General features: G+C 39.4%; 1 protein-coding gene across 1 annotated transcript in view; it reads right to left on the bottom strand.

The window, feature by feature from the left end:
- CLYBL (citramalyl-CoA lyase) overlaps positions 1 to 27233 on the bottom strand; it is a 238525-nt gene that overhangs the window by 201723 nt on the left and 9569 nt on the right. The gene's annotated exons all lie outside the window — the stretch shown is intronic.

The following is a 27233-nucleotide window of genomic DNA, read 5'->3' as shown; positions in this document are numbered from 1 at the left end:
AATAAGCAAAATCTTTTGTTCTATCATTGAAAGAACTACAAAGGTAAACTACAACATAGGAAAAGCCTTTTAAAAAACTAACAAAATGGTAAGTCAGAGGTCAGGGAGCCAAGGAGGACAAGAAAGGACTTCTTCAGAATGTGCTGGGTCATTCTTCTAGCTTCTATGTCTCGATTGGTCTAATGATAAATTCCACATTAGCTCCACCCCTCACATGGAGAAAAAAAACACAAAAAAAACCCCACTTGAATTGCTGGCTGCCTCAACAGAAGTTTAGTTTGCTGATTGGACATTAAACAAAAGAAAAAACAGCAGGACACAATTTATAAGGGGGCAGCAAAGGCTGACACGCTATTGTACTCTAGAGGTATCCACAAGCTGTTAATTCCATTTTAACATTGTTAATAAGACTGTTAACACATACAACTTTGTTTAGAGACCTTGAAAATATCAACAAACTGGTGGAAGACCCTCCAGAAGTAAAATATGTTAAGCAAAAAACACAAAGGAAATGTCCCCTTATATTCTTAGAGATTTGAGCTTTATTTTGCCTACATGGGGGAGGGAAAGAAGGCTTAGGCATGCCTGGTCATCCTGTGACCTGACCCAGTTGCCCACAGTCGTTATTCAGATTATATTCTTCTTATTTAAAAAAAAAAAAGCAAACATCAATATTACTTAAAACACACACGAATAAATGTAAATCTGATCTATTCCTCCAGTACAATTCATTTTTCTGCACACACACAGACCAGCTTCTTTCACTCTGTGTGTCTCTCACAAGCACGCAAATGTGCAGCTTTAATCAGTGTGGAATGCTTTAAATGAATAAATTGGGTCTGACAGATTTATTGCAGTTAATTTTGCAATAGAATGGGAAAATGTTTGGATCTCAACCTTTTAAGTATAAGGAAAACAATTAATCCATCACATAGCGGAAATTCCTGCATTACACCCGCATGTCCAATTAAATAACATCAAGTAATTTCACACAGTAAAATGAAAGTCTTGAAACCTCAAGGAAATAACCTCCACTGCTTCAAACTAATTGTTTTTAAATGTTAATTTTAATAGCAAATGTATTCACTCTTTCGATTAAAAAAATTATCAACTATTTCTAGAATGGCTGAAATACTTAGCTTGGACAAGAAAATCGTGCCACCTGAGAAAAGAAGCAAATCACAGAAACTATTTTTGAAAAGGGAGAAAAACCATATTTTATTTTTGAGTGTACAATCCAAATGTCAAATATTTGGGTTGAATTACTATTTGTTTTCTGGTATTAGCTCAAATAAATAGAAATATGGGATCTATCCCACAACATATAAATACAAAACAGTTAATGGTTTATTTTAACTAATACCACCTAGTTGTTTTTTTAATTCCAGGATTATAGCATAATTCTCACATGCACACATACAGAATCACAACTTTAACAAGAGCATGTTACAACTGAAGCTGCACCTGGAATGTTAAATTTGCAAGTTCATTTCTTCTTGATATGCCATGTATAATTATTATTGCAACATAAATTTGAACTTTTTAAGATCGAACTGTAAAAAAAAATATTACAGCAATTGTAATACATTGTTGCACAAGTTATTTGAAAATTTTACACCCATATCCCAGAAGTGAACAATTAAAATCTTCGTTCTGTTGAATTCAGTGTAATTTACTTCCAAGTAGATGGGTGTGCAGCAGTAAACAGCCTAGTTTTAATCAACTACATTACATCAGAGTGCCACGTAAGTAATAGGACTTAAGTCTTGTTAGATTCAAAAACAGAAAACAATGAAACTGCAAATCATGTTTGTGGCTTCATTTATAAAATCAAATTTCCTGAATTTGCTAAGCAAAAATAAGAAATAGATTTTACAGTATTTTTGATGCTTTTGTCACTGTGAGCCATCTTGACATTTCTATGCAAGACAAAACATGGGTATGAGGTTATACCATGTTTCCTCAAAAATAAGACAGGGTCTTATATTAATTTTTGCTCCAAAAAACATATTAGCGCTTATTTTCAGAGGATGTTTTATTTTTTTCATGTACAACCATCTACATTTATTCAAATACAGTCATGTCATCTTCTGGTTGCTGCAAAATGGTGGAGGGCAGGGTTTCACTTAACTAGGGCTTATTTTTGGGGTAGGGCTTATTTTCGGTTAAACGGGGTATTACAAAACGATTAGAGGTATGATTTAAAGGACTTACAAACAAACAGTGCCACAAATGGAAAAAAATAACCATACCATAATTCAAATGGTAGGGAAGAAAGTGCCATATACCGTTCACCTGTGTGCAGGTAGTATTTTTAAAACAAAACAAAAATGCATGGAAAAAGCAAAAATGAGAGAATTCGAAAAGATACAAGGTATCACTTTTCTATTTATTCTCCTCCAACTATGATGCAGTGATAGTTTTACTGGTTTCTTACAATCTTATATTCACGATATACACATTGTAGCCCAAGTACTTCAGTTGCCATAACAACCTCATAAGTTTGTTCTCCATTCTTTCATAAAATTCTGTTGTAAATTCAAGGACAGCAAATGTGCTTTCTCAAATAAAGCAGGTCTTATTTTGCTCTTCTTAAGCTTGTTTCTGCTTCTCTCAAAAACCTCACATTAAAAAAAATTACAGAATCACTTCATTTCTTACAATCAACTGACTCTTTCACATTCATTTCAGAGTAGGTCCATAAAGAAATAAGTGTTTTACAATGCCCTGTCATCACTCCCATATTTTCCCTCTATTACATTTGGTTTTGTTCTCAACAAAGGAAGTGAAGGAAAAAATACTGATGTATACAAGTTATCAAATGAAAATCATTTAAAGTCTTTACATTTCAATGTTTACATCTCTAAGGAGATTTAAATTTCTATTATTGTGGGATAATAAATCATTTGCTGAGGATTTCTTGCACCTTGCCCTAATAAAGGATAGAGGGTCGCTGGCTGACCAGGTGACTTTAAAGAGAGCTACCACATTTGCAATTTTTACGGTAAAAAGTGGAAACACTACCATTCTTTACTCCAGATAAATTAACATTCCTCGCCACTAAATAACAAAACAGGGAAAGACAGGATGTGACTAACAAATGCTAGGGAAAAGTCAAGCTGTGCTTTTACCCTATGCACTGAAACCAAAGACTTTTCTTGCTTCTTAACATGCTTGTGAATCTCAATGAGCTTAGCAGAAAAACAACAACACTGGATATATTTCAGAAGTTGCAAATTTTCCTGGATGTACATTTGGGGTGGGCAAACAAACAGTAAGATCCATTTTCTGGATGCAAGAGAGAAAAAGGAAACTCAAGCTGCAATCTTATGTACATTTTTACCTCAGAGTAAGGGCCACTAAGCATAGTCAGATTCTTTTCTCAGTAAAGAGGTACAGTACTAGCTTGTCCTGTAGTTCTTGACTGTTAATTACCTTAGAATGACATGGAACAAATTCAGCCAAAGTTATACATGTCTAAATCTCTCCGATTCACTTGCCAAAGGTAAGTGCATGTAACTACTCTGTTGTGATCAACAAGATTTAAAGGTTCTTAACAGCTGCATCATGTGCAATTCTTAGTTGCCTTTTATAGAAATATAGATGAAAAGGCAAATAGTTAAAAGGCAGAAAAATGTCACAAGAGGATATAATTTTAATAAAGAAGATAACAGTATGCAAATATTTTATTTAAAGAAAAAATGCCAGAGTTCTTTAAGCATGTATCTATCTGTTCCTTTAAGCATGAAAGTGCAACAAGTAAAATATTTCATATATTCATATATCATAATTTCAAAAATCGGCTGCATTTCTTGCAGAAACAGATGTTTATTTTCAAAGCTAAAAGGGAGTGTGATGCTTTCTAGAAATTCCAATCCCTTAAAAGTATTATGACAGAAAAATGTAGACACATTTTCTTTGTCCTTAAATGGAAATCTAAACTGATACTATATCGAACTGGCAAGCTTCGTTTACCTAGATTTTTAGAAAGGAGAGAGCCTTTACAACCGTTCTGCAATATTTGTGCAGTATTATAAACAGAGGCTGACACCCACTGTTTTCCAAACAAAATGCAATGGCGCTTTGTTCTGGGTCTTTCCGTAGGAGAGTTTTCCCCCTTCTCCAAATTTACCCGGCTAATTTAGACTTCTCCCTTTGCTTGTTTCCGTGTCAATACCACCACCCACAGGCCGCGATGAGAGACTGCCATTTTGGTGAACACCACAAAGCCCCCTTCAGGCATCTTAAGCATCTCATTGCTCCAAAGGGGGAGAGGAGCTCCAGAAAGGAAAGGCGACATCACCTCAGCTTTGGCCAGGCAGCTTTAGATCTTTACCGTTGTTGGTTTTGCCTCTTCCGTCCGGGAGGGGCAGGGAGAGAAAACAGCCACTTCAAAGGAGAAACTTTCAGCTTCATGTGAAGGCTGACTTGTTGTCCTGCCGCTGCCATTATGATCATTTATTTATTTATTAAAATCTTCCCTCATTCTTTCTGTCAGCTTGCTAATGAAGCTGTCATTATTACTGCACAAAACTAGGAGGCAGGACATGGCGGGGGAGGTGTTCACACACTAGCAGCTCCCTTTCCAATTTGTTTCCCTCTGAAGAAAATGAAAAATATCTATGGCACAGAAAATTACAATGAACAGCCTTCTGCTGTCTCCATTTTCATTTCCCACCCTGTGGTTTGTGCACATTATAAAATTCTGGCTCACTCTATTCAATACCAGAACGCTTTCCACTTAGCTACCTCCCATCTGTAGGTTTCAACTGTGACATGCAAATTGTGTGTGCATGTGTGCATGCGTGTGTGTGTGCGTGCGCATGTGCGCATGTGTGTATTCGCAGCAGCTCTGTGAAGTAAAGAAATAATTCCTTCGTATTAAAGATTTATAATTGGAGACTAGAGATGGAAGTGACTTGCCAAAGAAGGAGCTTGCTGAATAGCTGAAGAAAAGGGCTGCTGTGTAACTTAATGTTGAAATCAGTCCACTGAAATATTGATTCGAGGAGTGCCTGCTTGTTTGTCATTTTAAAATCACACCTAGGAAAACCGATCCTTTAATGCTTAGTACAAGAACTAGTTTACTCTCTAGGGTGGCCATATGTTCCATTGTTATTCATGATAATTGTATGGACTCTTTGTATGGCTATGTCATCACAAATAGCTTCCAACAGTAGACAAAATAATGTTATAAAAATAGAAATTCAAATCTAAACTAAAAAAAAAATCAGATAAAAATCAACAATGTGATGGCAACCAAAAAGAAACCAAATCCACATAAAAGACTGTGCTATACCCATTACAGGGTATAACGAAGGACAAAAAATACTGATGAAATAGTCTCTGTGCCAAAGGAACACCAGAGATCGCAGATCATTCTGAGTACTCTTTGCAGCCTGGTAACTGAGCTTGTGCTGAACAGTGTCTTCAGGATACACTGAAGCACAAGGCCTACTCTATGTATAATTGTACAATCCAATCATAGAATGACTGTGTGTGAAAAGCAGAAAATAACAGGTTACAGCAAAGGTGCTTAAGATGTAGATGAATATCAATGACAAGATGCTGCTGTTATTATCTTAACTGTTATAGCCGAGGGTCATGGGTTGTTGTTGTTTTTTTGCATTGCTAAGTTGACATTGTCCACAAAAAAATTAATTATGCGATGAATGGATACAAATGGACAAGGCCTTGCAGGGAGAGACAGAAAAGCAGAAGGCATATGAAGTGTAATTGTGCCTCTCTGAGGTCTCAGTTTTTTCAACTAACCTGTAAATAGAGGTCCCCTATCCTACCTAATTCAAAGCATGTGCTTTACCACTGAGCTATGGCCCCATCCAGATATTACGTACTCTAAAGCAACACAGGAATGCCCCAAAGGGAAAATGATGAACTAAACGCTGAAATAAACATGGAGCCAGTGAAGCAAGACAGGTATGTCTCAGAAGAAAAAAGAGAAGTCACATACATAAGGAAATGGTGGACCAACACAGAGACATAATGAAATTACAAGAAACTCAAGAGAAGATGTTGAAAATCTCTCAAGGGCACATGAGAAAACAATAATTGTTTATTTTATTTTTTTACACTTCTGTACTCTACAATGAGTCTGATTGCTTTCTCTTCTGATCCAGTTTGCATGGCTTCATTTACTTCATTTAGGCAGGGCTACTTCCACTAACTATTCTGAAGCCACCACCATATCAGGTATCCAGGGTGTCAACTATTTCTACTAACTTCAGAACTTGCTGTAGAAGTAGGGTATAAGACAGTGAAAGGCTTCAGTAAACAGTGGCATAAATCAAAAGGGATTCCAAAGAGATCCACCTAAAACAATATTTATGAAGAATTTTAGCACAAGGAGCTAATCTTACACAGCAAAACCATTGTCTTTTTCTAAAGACAGGTTTGTTGTTTTGCTATAGACAGCTGTGTTTTTACAGATGCATAGCCATGTGTCTCTAGTGAAAAAGGGCTACTCTTTCCCTCAGATGTAAAAGAAGATCAAAGGTTTAAACGCAGAAATACAAGATCCTTTTCCTTTCAGTGTCTCTCTCTCTCTCTCTCTCTCTCTCCCTTTGTACATGTGCACACACAGTGGCAGAATACCAAAATTTCCATCTGTTATCCTTATGCAAGGCCCAGGTTAACCTCTGCAGTAGGTATGCAGGTCTGTTATCATAGCTAACAAACACAAAGAGGAATTCAGTTTATGTGCATGCTCCATGCATTTCACCAAGAACCAGTAGCAAATCTCAACTGGACAAGAATCAGATTTATCCCCACAGAAGTGGAGGCTGAAGTCCTGCTATTAGATTTCCTTTACGACATGATGCTGGATTTAAAATGTAGCATCCACATTTGGGATTCTTAAAGCAGAGACTATGGGAAACAAGTAATTTTTCTAATAATAATAACATGCTGCCAAGTCAATTTTGACTTATAGAGACCCTGTTCAGAGTTTTCTAGGTAAAGAATACTCACAAGTGGTTTACTTTCCTTTCTTCTGGAGGTATCCTGGGATTTTGTAGTTTGTCCAGGGCCACACAGGCTGGCTCTTCTGGGATGCACAGGGATTCAGTGGGGAATTTAACTCCCAGCCTCTGGCTCTGCAGCCAGATACCTGAATCAAAGGAGCACATGAATGATGACTCACCAAATCCCCATGGGTTCAATGGGCCTACTTCAGCTGTGACATAATACTGGATTTCAGCTTGGCAATCATTAGGGCCATGCTACACATGACAGCAGCTGTTCTTCTACCATCAATGAATACTATAAAGAATTTAAAAAGGTAAAGGTAAAGGTTCCCCTTGACAATTTTTTTGTCCAGTCGTGTTCGACTTAGATATCATATATTACATTTCTTTTAAGGTCTATTTTTATTTGAGAACACAGTTTTTGTGTTGCCATTGCCTTCCAAAATCATCAGCATGGAATGATGGCAGGAAGATAGGAAAAGCCAAGTGTCTGTAGGCCACTTTTGAAAAGCACACCATTCAATAATCACCAAAGGAAATGTAGATAAGGCCTTGTGTGTCTGGGAAGCATTGAAAGGCAGGGAGACAAGACTAGGTATTATGAACTATTGTCCAAATTCTTCTCCTTATCAACATTCACTATTATCCAACATCATTTCAACTGTCTCCCAAATATGCACCAGATTGTGACCCTTCACCATAATTACTGATCGTTCACATGCTTTGGAAATCTCACTGTTACAATGCACAAGCATGTAACTCACTAAAGATGGGATCCTTTCACACTCTTAATGTTTCTAACAAGGGTGTGAAAACATATCTTTGTAAGCTAGCCTTTGAAACAGTTGTGGTAGTACCTCCATAGGCTGGAACACCAGGATGTGGAGTTAAGGGGTCTAGAATACAAATTGTCACTGTGCCTCTTAAGGGAGGGGCCAGCTGAGACCACCAGGAAAGTGTGTGGCTGATGGGATCAAGTGCCAGCAGATGGAAGGACTGGTAAACCTGAGCACTTGACAACCCTGGGAGAGTCATTCTTAAGTCAGAACTGACTTGATGACACATGTCTATTAGTATTAGTACTATTTAACTGTTTTATGATATAATTTGAAAGATGGGATAAAAATGTAATAAATGAAATACATAATGAAATACAATAAATGGAAAAATGGGGGGGGCTTTGATCTTCATTGACACCTCTTAGTTTCCTATTACTAACATATTGATATCCGAAGAAAAGGAGGCATTCCTTTAGAAATGCATACTTGATGCCTCAAAACCTCTTTAAATATTTAGCTTGACTTAATAGAATATGTTTCACATGAACAGACTGGGATGAGGTTGAAAGGGTTTTTTTAATATTAGCATTCTGTTCATTTAAGGCACAAAATGTACATTTTAAAAAATCAATTAATGATCAAAAGCACCAAAGCTTGCACTAGGAAATTTGCAGTGGTCTCCTCCAGTCCACCTTGCAGACAAGCTGGCTTTAATGGAAAGATGTGGCTGCCATCTAGTGGACAGTTCTAAACCACAATTTTTGCTAGTTAAAACAGAGAGTTACCCGTTACTGTTACATATCTTTGAACATTCCAAAATTCCTTAAAGTTGTTTCATATGGCTATACCTTTAACATTAAGTAACACCAGTAAGTTTCTTTGTGTCATTTCTTAAGAACAGATCTCAAAGATGAGTGTTCTTTCAAATGATAAACAAAGAAAACCTGATACTACCTACATGTTTCAACTTGTTACACAATGTCAGTGAAGATCTGAAATCCTAATGTTGAGGTTTCCGCCACCAAACAATTTGGATAGCAGAGGGAGGCTACTATATGACCCCAGTGGACTAATGAATCATTTTGCTCGATTCTTTCCATGCAATTAGTCAAACATCCTTTGTTGCCAACTTCAAGGATGTGCCTCTAGATATTATTTGAAGCACAACCATAGATCTCCCTATGTTTGACCAATCTATCGAAGTCACCTTTGGACCCAATCAATGGTAAAATTTACAGGAGTGTTATCAAAAAGACCACTGCCATCATAGCCTAGGAGCAATACATGCCTCACCTTAGTTACACAAACAGCCCACCCATAGCCTGCCCCTCAACGTGACACATAAGGCTGCCTGCCTGCCTACCATACCTTTTACAGTCATCTTCCATACGGATTGCCTGTGCTTTCCTAGCTTTTTAACAAGTGGCAGAATAAAGTATGCTGCTTGTCCTTTTATTATTATTATTTCCTTGAAATGCAGACAGAGCGTACAATACCTGACACTCTTGATTAATATTTTGTTAAATCTGAATATTGCTGAATTTAAAGTGAGCCCATGGGAATGCAGAATTAGCTATATATTAAACCAGAAGTCCCCAACCCCCGATGCACGGCCTGGTGTGTGACCTGAGCTGGACCAGGCTGCCGAGACAGACCTCCCAACACCCCCCCCCGCATGCACTCACTGCCGCACAATCCGTTTGCATCTGCACACGTGCTCCAACACACCCATGCAAGCGCTGCGCCGCCGTTTGTGCATTTGCACGCACACCCAGACAAGTGCCAGACTGCCATTTGCACATGTGTGCCCATGCAAGAGAGCGTGTGCGCTTGTTCGCACATGAACGCGGGAGGGCCCCGCCTTCCCCAGAAAGTCCGCAGACCGAAAAAGGTTGGGGACCACTGTATTAAACAATAGTGTTTCAAATATTGATGCATCACTATGTGCTTGTTATGAACACTGTTCCAACATTTCTTTCATAGGAAGAGGAATGTGTTGCAGCCGCTGCTACTATAGTCTTCCTTTACTGGAAGCCCTTTTGAGCAAATTGTATACAACAAATAGAGTATAAATAAAGAAACTAACTGAAGTGATTAAGTCATTCAGACATAAATAAAAGCAGATATGGTTACCAAAATTATATCAGAGTTTTAATTCTGAGGCAGCCAAAGTGGGAAATGGCAGCTGATTGAAGTGACGCCAGTCATGTGCCTGACTTTGTGCATGTTATTTAAACAGGCAAACAAACAAGAATAAAATTGGCACCTTGTTGGCCCCAGCTGCATTTTGCCACCAAGACTTACATGAATTCACTTACACATGAGTAAGTAAGATTCTAGCTGATGAGCCAGGGACATTTCTTCATACATTTCTAAGGATCAACGTGAACAACGGGGAGCTTCTTTCCCCTGTAGAGTGCTCTAAAGCAGCACTCAGTGCCAATCAATGCTGTTCACATACAAGTCTCTAGAAACAACACCTAGACAAATAGCAGTAGAAGTATTTCCAGGTTCTTCTGATTTTATTTTTCCCCCTGTTCATTTAGATTTACTTCAGAACCTAATGAGTTCCTGATGCCACTGCACTCCTGGAGCTTGCCCCATCTTGATTTAAATGGAAATATTTGCAAAACTATAGTACAGTATATACCCATCCCCCAAAAAATATGTTCTTGTTCAGAGGTGCAGCCAGCCTGGGACAGACTGTGCTTTTTTTTTTTTTTTTGCTAGTTCCATCTGATCTTCAAAACAAAACAAGAAGTTCCTCCAGATCAGAGATGAGGAGACTCTAGCTTGTAAGCCAAACCTGACCCATAGGCTGTCTTACCTGGCCTGCAGAAATGTTGCAGGGAGGAGCTCCCTAAGGACTCAGACCCACAAAAGGATCAGGGAGGAAGAGAGCAAGGGAGCTGCAATATCTAAGTTCTGGTGCAGATGATTTTACATCTCTGTTCCTTTTCGGAAAGGAAACCCAAGATTCAGATGATGCCTCCGTGAGTGCTCCTTCAGACTACAATCGAGTCCATTTTGTACTTATCTCTTTTACTTTGCCCAATCATAGGAAGCATAAAAGAAGGAAGAAAGTTGGTGTGCCTCGACAACCAGCTTCTCCAAGTGCTGACTGGGTCCCTTAGATTGAATGCAAATTGCAATCCCAACTGAAATCACAAACAGTGGGTGAAGCTGGCACACAATTCAGTTGGCATCTGAAAGCAAGTTTTCTCTAGGTGTTACCCAAGAAGTCCTTTCATCTGCTTCCCTAACAGGAATAACAAATGGTTGAAAAAGATGTTGTGTGACTCAGTCAATCTTCAAAAGAGCTACTCTTCCAAACATCACCTAAGTCCCAGTCCACCAGAGAGAAATCAGTTTGCTGCCCCTACTCATGTTCCTTGAGTCTAGAATTTCTTACTTCTTTAGGCTGTGCTGCCATCAATATCCTGTGACTGTTTTAAGGATAACTCTGTTGTTGAATGGAACAATATAGGGCCACCGTTCAGTTTAACATGTTTTTACCCCAGTCTGTACAAAATAAACACAACACCTTTAAAACAGCAAATCTCTTTTTGCAACAGTTATAAGAATGTATGGGACGGTTTTTGTTGCTGCCTCTTGTACAATGTTACGAGCCTCCATCCATAGTTCTTCAGGCACTCTGTCCACCAAATCGAGTTCCTTAAATCTGTTCTTCACTTCCACTGTCTATTCATAAGGGATTTGGTTTAGATTATACCTGACTAGCCCAATGGTTTTTCCTACTTTCTTCAGTTTAAGCTTGAGTTTTGCTATAAGAAGCTGATGATCAGAGCCACAATCAGCTCCAGTTCTTGTTTTTGCTGATTGTATAGAGCTTCTCCATCTTTGGCTGCAGAGAACATAATCAATCTGATTTTGGTATTGCCCGTCTGGTGATGTCCATGGCTAGAGACCCCTGCTGTGTTGTTGGAAAAGAGTGTTTGTAATGATCAACTTGTTCTCTCGACAAAACTCCATTAGCCTTTGCCCTGCTTCGTTTTGAACTCCAAGGCCAAACTTCCCTGTTGTTCCTTTGATCTCTTGACTCCCTAATTTAGCATTCCAGTCCCATATAATGACAAGAACATCTTTCTTTGGTGTCAATTCTAGAAGGTGTTGTAGGTCTTCATAGAATTGGTCAATTTCAGCCTCTTCAGCATCAGTGGTTGGTGCATAAAGCTAGATTACTATGATGTTGAAAGGTCTGCCTTCAATTTGTATTGAAATCATTCTATCATTTTTGAGATTGTATCCCAGAACAGCTTTCCCCACTCTTTTGTTGACTATCAGGGCTACTCCATTTCTTCTATGGGATTCTTGCCCACAATATTAGATATCATAATTGTCTAAACTGAATTCACCCATTTCCGTCAATTTTAGGACACGACAGAATATCAAACAAAATAATATTAAACAAAATACAAGGAACCCTAATTTAATCAAACAACTTTGAACTTTCTCTCTCTCTTACTTTACCACAGAAACAGAGACATGGTAGAGACAAGGCTAAAGAGAGCCCCATTTCACACAAAAATAACATGGGGCTATCAACAAATAATCCACAGATTTTAAGAGGCAGCTATGCTTTTCACTTGGGGAACCTTCTTCCCAGTTCTTACACATGTCTCCTGTAAACACCCAACAAGCCACCTAAAAGACTTACTTAGTACCAAACAAACACTAACAAAACAAAAGCAACCTAATTTTTTAAAAGCCGGAAAATAGAAGAATTTAAATCTTCACTCTCCTGTTCAAAAGGAACCCACTAAGCATTCACATATGGCACAAGTACAGATGAACCGAGTCTTATACTGTGAATGAGTAAAACATTTAAGTTAAGAATTAGAAAAAATGGTACTGCCAATACTAAGAACACATGCAAGATTACCAAGAAAATACTGTACACGTTCATTTGTTTGAAGCATTATCACACATTATCTCATTAATCTCTACAACAGTTCCTGAGGTCAGGAAATATGATATATTAAGGTTGGCAGAGGCTGAAAGACAAAAAAACAACAACCCCTAAATTAATTTAGGGAGTTTGTGGCAGAGGCGAAGTCCCAATGAGAGATGTCTTGGCTGATAGTTCCTTCCATTAGCCACTAGGCTACAGCAGCTTCAAGTGGCCACGTGGGAATCAAATCAGACATGTTTGACTTGGGTGACAAACCCATGTCAGCATAGCACTTAAGAGTTTTTTAAAAATCTGCACGGGAAGTGGGGATGCTATAAAAGAAGTGAAAGTAAAGGCAGAGCAAGCAGGGGCTGCATCACCATGTGGAAAGATAAATAAAGTGGTATGCTCTGTACAAGACGGTTTAAGATCTGGCTTACTCAACATATCTGAGACTATCAACAGAGGATGCATACTACATCATGGCAGCAAATATTCATTTCATTTCTTTTTTATATTATTTTTATATTATCGACGCTGATGGAAGTGATCCCCACCTATGGAATCATAATAGCACAGGTCAGCATTGCTGAAATTATTTTTAAAAGTTCACTGAGAGCACAAAACAAACACACCATCAACCCTTCTGCCACAAAAAGTAAAATGAATTATGATAACACTGCATTCACCACATGAAACCGGGGGGGGGGGCAGCTGTGGCTTCCCCCCTTCCTTTCCCTTCCCCCCCCCGCAACTCCTGACAGCCCTTGCCAACATAGCCAACAGTGAAGAAATATGGAAGCTGTGGGTAAAATATATTCCAAAAGGTCAACGTTGCACAGGACAATGTAAAAGGCTAGAATCCTAAATATGTAACAGAAATCACACATACCCTGAGAATATTTGCTTCAGGAGGAGGAGAGACAAAATAAAGGTGCTTAACACCCTCTTTGCCTTCTGCGCTTAAAATATTTATTTAAAGCAGTCCTGTGCAGTTTATAGCAAATAAATAAAGACAATAAACAATTAAAAATGCAGTGGCTTCTCTCAAGGCTAAGACTACCATCCTACATGGACTTACTTGGGAGTAATAACATGAACAGAATGGAAATTATTTCTAAGTAGCATGTTTTCGGGAAATGATTTGAACTGAAATCAATGAGGTCATGATTTAATCTAGATGCTACTGATTTCAATAGGAGCCTAGATTCAAAAATAATTTGGATCACTATAATTTTCAGCAAAGCAAATATAAGTCAGTAACAAACACAGAGCAAATGCCTAGGAGAAACTCAAGAGAGGCATTCTCCTCACAAATGCTTTAAGTGACATGATTTGCCATGATTCCTTCACACACGGAACTCATCACTGTGTCATATTACACATATCAGGTAACAGAAAATAGGTGACTTGCATTAGATTATTCCAGAAAGGTTTTGTGGTTTGTTTGTTTGTTTGTTTGTTTTAGAAGACACAAAAACGAAGGGACTAAGTAGGGTCATTGGCTCTCAAACGGAAAAATCACTACTTAGCTATAACTCAGTTATCTATCATTAAAAAAATAAATAGGATATTATAAAGAATTGGAGTTATTAGTAATTATTAACTTGCTCCACTTGTTTATATGGGACCAAATGCAATTAACTTCCTCTGGATCTTGGCTCAGTTAACAGCACAGTGCCCCTATCACTTTTCCCTTCTAGGTGTACTGCACTTAATTACAGGAAGTCTTTAATTAACCATAATTTCACGATACGTCTAGACTGGGAAACTCTGATTAACAGGTATGGAATGTGTCACAGTCTTAGAATTATTTCAGGCCTTAAAACCCCATCTTAGTTCAGTCTTGGTAACCATAATATGCTGATATGGCCACAGCAGGGAATTATGGCCCACTGTTTAGAGACAAGGGAAAATGCAGGACTAGGGACTCTGTATTTTGGCTTATCAATTTCTGAATGATCACCTGAAATGGACTATCAAGCATTCTGAACGGCAGCATTTTCTTCTGTATCCTTGTGTTTCGCAAATGTGATAACTATACTATTTGCCACTTCCACCTGTAACTGGTTTTTAAAAGGATTTGTTTCCATTTTATTCTGTACTTATACACATTACAAGAGGATAACCCTCTCCCAACAATCTTTTAAAAACAAGGAGCAAGGCACCAACTTCTCCTAAAATCTGGTTTCAGCCTTTACTTGACCATAGACTGCTTTCCCTGAAGGAGTCACCATTGTAGATACATAGAGTACATACCTGGAGTGAAAAAAAAACCAATACCCAAATGACAGTGGTTTCCCTCCTTCCTTCCTGCTCTTTCTCTTTCTGTCTTTTTTCTCCCTCCCCCTTCTCCATTTTTGTTTCCTTTTTCTTTTTGAGTACAGTGCATTTTAGAAGCTGTTAAACAACCATTTTCACAGTCTTGGTTGGTTCCAGCACACCATTGTTTTGTGCTGATAGTAAACCATCATGACTGTCTAAATGATGCTTTTAATAGTACAACACACACATAAAAAATGTGAGTTGTACTGTATTTTGAAAAAATCCGTATGCTGTGCCCAGAAGAAAAGAGGACAGACTGTGAAGCATCTGTGATATTGGGAGGGGTGGATAAAAGGAGGAGGCAGGGAGAGAAAAATAATGGGAGAAAACAGAATCATTAAGTAATTACTGTTTTTATGCAGTAAAGTAGAGCTTTGCTTATTTTATATCTGGAAAGAACTAAGTATCTTGTTACTGATCTGAGACTACAGTCTCTTGAAATCTTTAGCTCAGCAAGAGTGAAATAGTTTTATTTTGTAATACATAGTAAATTTGGAAAAATGTAAGAGAAAGTAAATATATTACATTATGACTTTTGTACATTAATGCAGATTCTGACTGTGGCATACAAATATTTTGGCCTCAAAGCATGCATCCCAAGACAGCTAAGTTTTCAAGCTATGGGGCTCTCAGGCTTAAGATTGTGGATCCTTCCCTTAGGGAAGAACAAAAATCATCCTTGAGATGGCATATTTTCTTTAAATGCAACCACATGATAAAAGTTAGTAAGTTGAATCAGCCACAGCCACATCCTTAGGACAGCCCCACTGAAATAATTAGGACTTAACCAGCTTAAAATACATTCATTCCAACAGGGCTACTAAGTATGAATAACTCTGGATCAAATACACTGGCTGAAATCTCACCTCATCTTCTATAGCTATCTGTTTGAGGCAATGAACCCACATTTTTTCCTACCAAAGGAACTGGGGTGGGAGACGCAGGAACAGATGCAGGAAGAAATTTGAGACAAATGCATCCTTTGATATGCTTTGAATCCAACCAGTCCCCACAATGTCAAATTATCTATGCAAGGAAGGTGACTCTCCCCCAACCCCATCCCTAGCTTCTTCCCCTCTGAAGCAGTTGCTGGGATAAGGGCCTTCATCAAATGGGTTAATGTTACTCTTGACCTAACACCAGGACTATGGAAATTCTACTGATACAGCTGCTTGTTTTCTTAACTATACCTCAGGATTACCACATGTAAGAGAAACTAATTATATTTACACCTTTCACTATTTATTTATTTAGACTTCAATCCTGCACCCAATTAGGCTGCTTAAATTCCTCTGATGTTGGAATAAGTTGTGTATACAGGCAGAGAAATCATGCATGGAGGCCTGTAGACTCACAATATAATCCTGTGCATATCCACGTGGAAGTAGGATATACACGGAGCCCAGTGGGACTTACTGCCAGGCGTGTGTGCTTAAGCTTGCATCCTTTAAATATGTAAAGATAATACATGGTTCAAATGTACTTGCTTGGTCATTCAGCTGCTTAATTTTAAAAGCTGCAATGTTTATTACAAATATGCCTCCAAATATAAATTAAACGTTTTTATTCCAATACAGTACTATTAGCATACAAGATAAGCTGCTAATATTTCTAAACGCTTTCTTTAAAAACAACACAAAAAAGACTGGCTGGCTTTTCTTCAGTTTCATTTACTTTCCTGTCCCAAGACAAGTGTTGTCTCCTGAAATGCTGATAAAATGCTGGTTTTCATTTAAAAAAAAATAGTTCAAGAAAACACTGTTTACACACTAAGAAGGCTGGCAATATGGAAACCACATGTAAAACACTCCCATGGTGAAGAGCTCTAAAGCAGCTTGAGGTACCTTGTGTGTGTGTGTGTGTGTGTGTGTGTGTGTGTGTGTGTGTGTGTGTGTGTTTGTGTGCTTTCTTTCATTTATCCAACCTTTACATACTAAACTTTTAAGACTAAGTGTCTCATAATAAACCTTACTAAAAAATAAAAGCCAGTGGATTCATACAAAATACGACAGAAACTCACCACACCTTCACATGTAAAAGGGCTGAAATACATCCAGAAAGGGAGCGTTTTCAACAGTCAATTACTTTTCCATTTTGTCCCAGGACTTTAAAAGTTAAAGGCACTGTTCTGCCAATTGCGAGATGCCCCATCCAGCACAGACCACCCACAAGTACTGATTTTCCATCTGGTGAACAAAACAGACATCTCCCTAATTATTTTTTAAAAGGGAGTTTTCCCCCCTCCCCTAACATGCTTCCTTTATTTGTCTGTGACCTGTAACTTAATGGAAAACCTGGTAGATGCCAACCATATTTCTTGCAATGTAGCATCCTATTTTTTTTCTCCTATTAAAAAAAGCTTATTTGAAGCTATTACATATGCTGCTTTCTAACAATCTGAATCATTACACAATTCAAGCCTGAGATTAGTACAGTTTTGCACTTAACACTGAATATTTTAATCAGTACATTAAAGCAGAACCGTACTCGGCTTAAAGTCTCTTGTGCTGAGCTCCCATATTGCCAGTGTCAAAATTTATGCCTTTTTCCAGTAAGATTCTCTCCACTGCCAGCAGTACACTCAGAAATGCCAACTGTAATTAAAATCTGGCACTCTTTGCAGTCACTAGCAGACTTTTAAAAGCCCTCTTTCATAAAGTATTTTCATCCTTATTACTACTAGTAGTATTATTAGGAAAACGACAAGATAAATTATATATGCTTTCAAAAACTGACACAATGAACAACATGGTCGCAATTGTCCAGGAAACCATCCTTGAAAAAGGCCATACACAATGTGCATTGTACAATATATATGCATGGAAAGAAATCCACACATGCCAGGACCCACAGATTTCAATCCCACTTATAGAATCTCCGTGCTGTTAAATCTGAATAAAATTTACATACTCTCCAATGTGTAAAACAGAATATAGACATATTAGGCAAGCAAGCTACTTACCATAAAAGAACATTATGCAAATAGGTAGGATGCAAATAATTAATCTGCATTCAAATACGACTGGAAGCATTTCCCTCTTCCCAACCTGTTTTAAATATTAAAGGATTGTGTTCTGGGGTGTGTGTGTTGGTATTATAGGTAATTTAGACTTGCAGTTAGATAATGAAACTTGATAAGAAGACTTCAAGCAGGAATGGGGAAATGTGTAGCCCTCCACTGGGACACAGTGGCAAGACCTGGATTTTAAGGACAAGGACTGGGCAGAGTTCTCTGAGGAGCCTACGCCCATGTTTTGCACCTTCGATGAGGACCAGCCACTGCTGCTGCAACCCTTTGGATGAGTCAGTGGGATCACTTTGAAGATGAATTATTCAAGGGAAGAGTGCCAGTAGTCATCCAACCTGGGCCCTCACAACAATGGCACAGACGACTTGCGAGCACCTATCAGCTGGTCCCACCCAAATCCAGAAGGGATGCTGGTAGAGAAAACATCACAACAAGCAGTTGAGGCACATCCTCTGGAGGCAGAATTAATGCTGATACTCAGGGACCTGCACCTGCCCAGCATGACCTGCCCTGCCTAAAAGACATTAGCTGACCAGGGTGTTACAAACTAAGCTCCAGCCCCAGACTGGAAAAAGAAAAAAAAATGAGTGAAAGTTGAGCTATTAAGCATGATGTAATGCCAGTCAGGATTGACCCCCAACTGACCAACAGGTCCCAGTATATGATTTAAGGGTAACCCTATACAATCCACGCAACGGAATGAGCACCCGTCGCTTGTCCCAGCTCCCGCCAACCTAGCGGTTCGAAAGCATGCAAATGCAAGTAGATAAATAGGGACCACCTCGGTGGGAAGGTAAACAGCGTTCCGTGTCTAAATCACACTGGCCATGTGACCACGGAAAGATTGTCTTCGGACAAAACGCTGGCTCTATGGCTTGAAGAGCGGGATGAGCGCCGCCCCCTAGAGTCGGACACGACTGGACAAAAAATTGTCAAGGGGAACCTTTACCTTTTTACTATACAACAACGTGGAGCAACCACGCTAGAGACATGCAAGTATAGTTCTGCTCAGGGCTTGGCTGGCAGATACCCGAGAACCCCAGGTACGCTCTTTTGAGTTCCTGTATGAAAAAAATAGTTTGATATGTTATAATCTAATAAATAACAAATGGAACTGGAAACCAATTCTGCAATTCACTGGGGAGCAGGTAGTACAAAAAAATATCTGCAGCATTCTTCATTCTGAATTACTCTTCCACAATGCCAAGAAAGAATAGTATGCTACCACTATCACAGTGGACCTAGCCTACGTGTCATGTCTTGAGTCCAAAGAATATACAAATCCAAATACACTACTGAATTTCCGTTTTCTCCCAAACCCCAAGAAAATCAATCTTGATGTCTTCAGAAGATATCAGTAATGTATTACATTACCAGGACAGAGACCTCCAACCACCATCTCCCTTATCTCCAGTATGATGCAGAATTCTGAGGTAGTTCTTAGAAATCCGAACAGCTCTTAGAAGTCCTCCACAGAGATTGCTTTGTGAAAACCAGCCTCCCAGCAACATGTCTTGCAGTGCTGTTTTCTCAGTTCAGAGGCTCAGATTTTCAAATACATTTTCTCAGAAGGCTGAAAGACAAAATCTACTCAAAGAGTTGGAGAACCGTGGACAGCCCAGCAGTATTCTGTAAGCAATTTTTTTAAAAAAAAACTTTCCCATCATGTCTTGCTTTCTTTGTCTAAAAGCCAAAAAGAAAAAAAAACACTTTTATTTAAAAATAAAACAAAATAAAACAGAACCTTTTGCTAACAAGGTGTTGTGCCAAACTTGTAACTGGTGTGTACGTTGCAGGTGGGATGGGAGTTTCAATTAAATATAAAAAAACCAGGACAAGTTTTGTAATACAAGTACACTCTGTTGAACAGCAAAACTCACATAAAGTTTCAAGAGAGCAGGATTTCAACTGACGTAAATATGTAATCATTGTCCAGCAGTCTAAAGATGAAGATTCAACTTGCTGTGCTCTTTGTCACAGACAAAAAGGGGCTGCTGTGAATACAGCTGCTCTACACTTCCCAGTACTTCATCGTTTTCTTCATGCTCTTGGAAAATGGCAGTCGATAGTCAAGAACCAGAAGATTGGTTTCCATGCTGGTATCACAAACTATATATGGAAGTCCATTAAGAACTCTCCCAAAAAATAATAACTTGCTCCCATCCTAAGCTAAGACAGGCTCAAATTAAAGTCTATACAAATCAAACAGCATACGAAAAATAAAATGTGAAAAGCTAAGTAGATGCTAGTTATCAAAGCTTCCATTTATAATGAATGTAAAGAGCACTCACCTGGCCTGCTAAAGGCAGAAAGGGCCATAAAAGATTTACTGTGAGGTAATCAATATATTCCTGAACAATAAGAAGAATTACAATAATGAAAAGACTACAATGCAGCCCACAAGCAAAACCATGACAAATTTTTAAATGTAAAAAACAGAGAGAAAAAACTGGTACCATTATTTAAAGTAACTATTCAGACTTTGTGCTAAGAAACTCTGCATATAATACTACAGTAGTGTTGGAACTGCTGTTTCTGCTGTGGTAAAGACTTCACACTGGACTATATTACTTCATATGAACTACAAAGGAATTGCTTATTTGAAAGCACAACTGTGTGTACACATGCACCCAGCATCAAAACATACCTCCATGTGAAAAACTAACACAGACAGAAGATGTTTTTCCCTGACAAGTAAATGTTACACACAAAGGCCGATGTTGATGTGTTGGTGGTCAGGATTCAGAACACATACTACTGGATAGGAAAGCAGCATAACATCAACAACAGCTATAGCACAATTTTAGAACAGCTCTCAAGTCTGAGGATGAAACGATATGTTAAGTGGAACGGGTGTATTCCCTATGCCAGCTTTCCATCTCAATTGACTTTTCTCACATTTACCTCCCAATGACCAGTCACAAAATGAAAATGCACTAAGTACAAGATATGTAGACACATGCTATGATATCACATCCTATGAGAAACAGACATTTTTCTTCACTTGGGGGAACACTTCTGCAAAACCTGATAAACATATTGGACCAAATTCACTTCCCAGTTATAGTGGCCTAATGCAGATAACTTTTGGATGTGGATTGCTTTAAATCATGATGATGAAGAAATATTCTACAAGCTTATTTCAAAAAGTAAAGAAACTTTTAAAAGTAAGCTGTCACCATAGACATCACCTATTGCATACAGTGTTGTAAGAATCAGCATGCAACTTGTAACATCTGCAGGGCTTGAAAAATTTTAGAATGTCTCACCAGTCATCAAAAATTTTACCGGTCAGCATGACCGGACTATAGCCTTGCAATTTATTGGGATTGGGAATCACTGATTTATACCCTCAGACTTGGGTTGCTTTATTACCTGCGTGCCTGTGGGGTCATGAAGCTTGTATTTTGAATGCCTTTCTTTTGAATGTCTCCAGCAAAAATAAAACTGAAAGCAAAAGCACCTGGCCTCTTAAGCAGCCATGGTTCCCTCCCATCCCAGGATGTGTCCTCATTCAGTTGAAATTGGGAGCAGGGAATCTCCATATTCTCCAGCATGGGACTACTCTACATTCTCCTGCAGAGCTATATCTCTATGTACCGTGAGAAGAGGGCAGTTTTCCTTTTGCAATGTGAGGGAAGAGGGAAGTACTATACTGCAGGATTACAAAGAGAGAGAGACAGGTGGAGGGGAAGGAGGCAGGCAGGGAGGGAGCTGTGACTCATCGAGCAGTATTTTTCACTCATCACAGATGAGTGGACAGGTGCATTTTTTAAGCCCTGAACATCTGCAATGATTTCTTAACTTGGGGGCAACTTGTTTCTTCAAGTTACACCATCTGCTTAGCTACACAAGAGGACTTTGGCCACTGCCTAGTTTGACCACAATTATTTTTACTCCCCCCTCCCCCACTACTGATTACATGCTATGGTACAAATGCCCAGAGTATAAAATTTGTGAAAACTCTCATCAAATGCAGAGGAATCAGGACTTGTATCCTACTGAAGTATTTGGAAATCTTAAAATATTTCAAAGGGACATAAAGGGACATATTTTACCTATACTGTACATGTTATTTAAGCTTGATGAAAGCCCCACATATTCTATACTAATGTACCCATATCCAAATGTAAAACTTAAAAACGATTGTCTCTAGAAAAGTACCTGCCATTTATTATTTTCTTCATTATTACCGTAGTATTTGATTTTTCTTACATTCGTAAAAAAAGACGCGGTCTATGGAAGGCAACAAACGACTAGCTTACTTTTGGAATACCTTGAAACTTGTATTTGTCTCTGAGAGAGATACCACCTGGGCCCAAGTCTTACATAATGTCTTAATGCACATAATGTAGGTTTCTTGCTGAAGCTAAGCAGGTCCAGATCTAACATGAAAATTGCCTGGAAAAAATATTTAAGTTGTTCTTTGAACGAAGGCAAAGTGTCAGTATGGTGTAATGAATAACGCTTGATTTAGAGCCTAAATATTCCAGGGTTCAAAGACTACTCAGCCATATTCACTGTTGAGGACAAAAGGGAACACACACACACACACACACACACACACACACACACACACACACACACACACACACACACACACACACACACATCTGTGTGTGTGTGTGTGTGTGTGTGTGTGTGTGTGTGTGCACGTGTGTGTGAGAGAGAGAGGATATATCTAAAGGGTTGTTTAGAATAGGGGTCCCCAACCCCCGGTCTGTGGCCTGGTGACGGTCCATGGCCTGGGCTGGTCCAAGCCACGGAAACAGATTTCCCAAGCCCCCCCGCGAGAGCACCCCCACCCCTTTGCACAATTGTGCAAGTGCCCCCTGAGCACCCCCTGCCCTTTGCAGGCCTTCATGCATGCGCTCGAGCGTGGGGGGGGTTGCCCTGCCTTCCCCAACCAGTCCACAGTGTTAAAAAGGTTGGGAACCACTGGTTTAGAAAAGTGAACACAGAGAGAAATACAAAACATATATGTTCATACATGTACGTATACATACTGTACTGTACCTCAAAGTACTGTTGTTAAGTTTAAAAGGGCATAAGGAGTCAAACTTCTCTCTCATGTTAGCTGAACCTTGTAGGGCTATTTTGAAAATAAAAGGGGACACACAAACGTGTCTTTCTGCACTAAATGTACAGATATAGATAGCACCACTTCAAACTCTTGGAAAAGGGCATGATAAATATAAATCCCTCACTTATGAACAATGGGCTGGACTCACAATCTGCCTTTCTGAGATGGAAGGCCTCTGCTCTCAAAGAGTGCTTTGACACACATTTCCATGGTTCCATTTCTCCCATAAGCCATAGGAGACTCCATTCAATTAAGTCGGAGACAATCCATGCAGAGGACATGGCAAAATATTTAAGATGTACATACCTAAATCTGAGTCCAACCCTGTGTATTGAACACTGCAAGCAAATAAAGACTGAACTTAGGGTGAAGCTTCCTTCTGGTCAGTAGAGAGTGCACCCAACACAAGCAGATGGCAAGACAAATTTCTTGCATAGGCTGCAGCAGGATGAGGCACAAACACTCCTTTGGTCACAGATTTTGCCACTAGCAGTGGAACCCTCAGCAGTCTGCAAACTGCATAAGAAGAGCATTCAAACTGGGGGGGGGGGGAACAAATCAGATACCAAACCAAGACCAGGCATGGTGACAGCAACAGGAAGAGGCTGAGGAAGTCCTAGCTACCTAGGGTATCAATAGAAATGCAAATATTAGAAACCTCCAAACAAGGTAGATGCGGAGGAGGAAGTCATCTAGCAGGATATGAGAATCAAAATAGTGGAGGTAACCACCCCATGCAACAAATAAGCAGCAAGCTCCTTTGGCCCTGGTTCATCTCCAGACTGAACTGACAAAGTTATACATTTCACAACCCACCAATTGATGGAGCTGTGGGACACCTGTCTTCTGTGGTCCCCAGACGTCTACAAAACTGGTTATCCAATCTCCTGGCATCTGTGGTTTGCCTTTGTAGATGCACATCAAGCTTCTTTCCCTCTTATTCCCTGGGATGATTTGGATTTGAACAGAGGTCCAAAATATTACCCTGCTTCCTATGAAAAACTGTTCATCCCTGGCAAAAAAACAAAAGGACAGGGCAGCGTGAAGCATGACTCTACCAGGATGAAACATGCACAATCCAATCCAAACAGAGAAAACATGAAGTTCACTCATTGTTTTGATGGATGTCACAGCCACAAAAAAACATGTTTGAATGTGAGAACTTAACAGACCATTAAATTCAAATCTTAAGAGTGAAACAAGCACACCGTCAGAGGCATAAAAGCAGTTGCCCATCATACACACAAAAAAGCCAAATACATTTCACTTGGGGAAGCTGGGTCACTGGCCCCAAAACACTGCTAAAGGTGGCCACCTGTTTTGTGAGTGCGGTGGGATCCAAGTTTGGCTCTAATTCAGCCTCTGGCTGACATACTCTAAGGAGCAGCACTTGCTTCTGCCTCCATCAGCACTGGTATGCCAACAAAGTGTTCTGGTATATCTGGTTGGCAAAACCCTACCTGGATGTCAAGATGGCTCCCAGAGAAGACGCAGTGGATCCTCAGACAGAAAACCCTAACAGAGAGGCATGTGCCTTGATAGAGCCATATAGTGGTGTCTCGCATTACAACGTTAATTCGTTCCAGTGAAATCGCTGTAGAACGAAAACGTCGTAAAGTGATTTTTAAAAGCCCATAGAAACGCATTAAAACCTGGTTAATGCGTTCTTATGGGCTGGAAACTCACCGTCCAGCGAAGATCCTCCATAGTGCAGCGAGGAATCCATCCCAGAAAAGAGCGGGGAGCCATTTTATTTTCCTGGCGGCCATTTGAAACCGCCGATCAGCTGTGCAAAAATCATTGCCTTGTGAAGATCGGTTCCCGAAGCAGGGAACCGATCATCGCAAAGCGAAATTCCCCCATAGGAAACATCGCAAAAGAGTCAACGTCAAGCGGTTTCGTCATAAAACGGAGCACCCGTCTTGCGAGGCACCACTGTACTAAGTTCCTGAAGATCTGAAAGGCAGGACCTCCATGGTCACCATGGATAAATCAAATCAAAGATAATCAAATCAAGATAATTTCAGCTCAAACCCTCAATTTTGCCTCAAAACACTAGAAAAAAGATGAGCTGGGGCGAGGCATACAACAGGCCCGTGACCCATTCTGACACAAGAATGGCCATGGCCCCCACTTTTGGATCCAGACACCATGAGAAAAAACTCAGCACTTGACCGGCTGACACTGCAAATAGATTGATCAGCAGGGTGTTAGGGTATACTAATGCATGCCCTAGCTATTACATTCCATGTGTTCGAAAAAGTAGACTGTTATCCAGGGGCAATATACTGAAATACATCTGTTAGAAGTGCCACAATACTTTTGTCTATCTGTCTGTCTTTCTTGCTTGCTTGCTTGCTTTCTTGCTTTGCTCTGCTTTAGTTTTAAACTTCAAATAACATCTTAAACAGGGAATCATAGAAGATCAAAGATACAGAGCTATTTTTGTAACTAGGAGAGTAGCAAAATTCAGCTCTCGAATCATGTAAGTATTTGTTCTTATTTTCCAGATGGAATAGTAGTCAAACAAGTAAACCACTCACTAGAATAGTCATAGGGCTGGCTGGTTACTGCATTCCCTGACGCAGTTTTGTGACTCAGCCACTTGCCCAAACTTTCCAGGCAGTATATGTCTAAGGATGAAGTACAAAGTCAACCCTATTTAAATAAATGGAACTCTTTCAGTGGGTGCAGAACACACAGGGGTAAGAACTGAGGCCTCTAAAAGCCTGGGCAAAACCTTCTATGACAAAAACAATCCAATTTAAAGGACAGAGAGAAGGAAAATGAGCAACACCTTATTTTTAGACAGGGAAAAAATCCAAGTCTAAATGGAAGAAACTATCACTCCACTAAGAGTCTACAGTCATTCTACACACACAGACACACACACACACACACACAGAGAGAGAGAGAGACAAACAGACACACAGCCCTATAATCTTTATGGATACCTCCTAGCTTTATGAACTAGCCATTGGCATGCATTTAGTTTGCTTCATATATTCATATTGGGAAAAATACAATATACAGCTACGTAATTGTGGGTACAGAGGAAAGAGAAGGACAAAATTACATATGCCATAAAGATGAGTCAAATTTATGATCTTATTATAAGTACTGAACAGATAAGATACTTTCCAATGGTGCCTTTTATTTTCTCAGTTAAACCTATACTGCCAGTCATCACCATGTTCTGTGATGAAGATTGATTTGAACGAGCAAATAAACCCTCTTTATGTTTCAAGTCACACACAGAATATGCTGCCATTCCAGGTCTCTAGGTGAATATGCAATGTTGGATTTGACTATTCAAATTTGTATTTTAAACATTGGCCCTGTCAGACATGCAGAAAAATGAACCCAAACTCATTAACAAAACATGAGAAAAATTAGTTGCACTTTCAAGTCTTTCCTCAGTATTTCCTACAATTTCTCTTCTAGTCTTCCACCTTAAGAGAACAGCAAGTCATATAAAAGGAAAAAAAGATTTTAAGACAATTTTGTTTGTGGTATATGCTTTGTGTAAAAAATGGTCAACATGCTGCTTCCCCCCTCCTTCTTTTTTTTTAATATCCTGAACAATAAAGATCTTACAAGACTCTTAAAGAAGGGAGCAGGAGGGAGGAAAGGGGAACTGCCTCATAACTTATCAATTCCAGGTCTCGGCTCCCTAATTGACAACGTCAGGGCTACTTTCATCACTTGTCGACTTCAAACCCACACTCAATTTTTCCTTGAAGATGACAGTATAGCAGTTGCTCAACAGTGTTTCTAGACATGCCACAGCATCTAGGAAGATTTCCTCCATAGTCTGTATTAGGAGAGAAACAGAATAGGTGGGGGGGGGAGACAACGGGGAAGGGCCAGGGCTCTTTCTACCAATAGTTGCACAGGTTAAAAACCATTCTTAAGCTGTAGCTAAGGTTCTACACTGACACTTGCCCCCCAAAGTATTTAAAAGCTGTCGGCAGAACAGCTGCGACCGGAACCAAATGGGTAGCAACGCTGGCTGCAGGCGCATGGCGCTGGTGCAGCATTGTGTCAGGGGCACCTGAGTAGGTTAGAGGAAACACTACCATGAAAGCAAAAGGCCACTGCATGAATGGCATTTAAAAAGTAA

This window comes from Pogona vitticeps, chromosome 3 (genome assembly GCF_051106095.1).
Source record: "Pogona vitticeps strain Pit_001003342236 chromosome 3, PviZW2.1, whole genome shotgun sequence".
In the NCBI taxonomy this organism is placed as follows: domain Eukaryota; kingdom Metazoa; phylum Chordata; class Lepidosauria; order Squamata; family Agamidae; genus Pogona; species Pogona vitticeps.
This window is presented reverse-complemented; position numbering and strand designations above follow the sequence as displayed.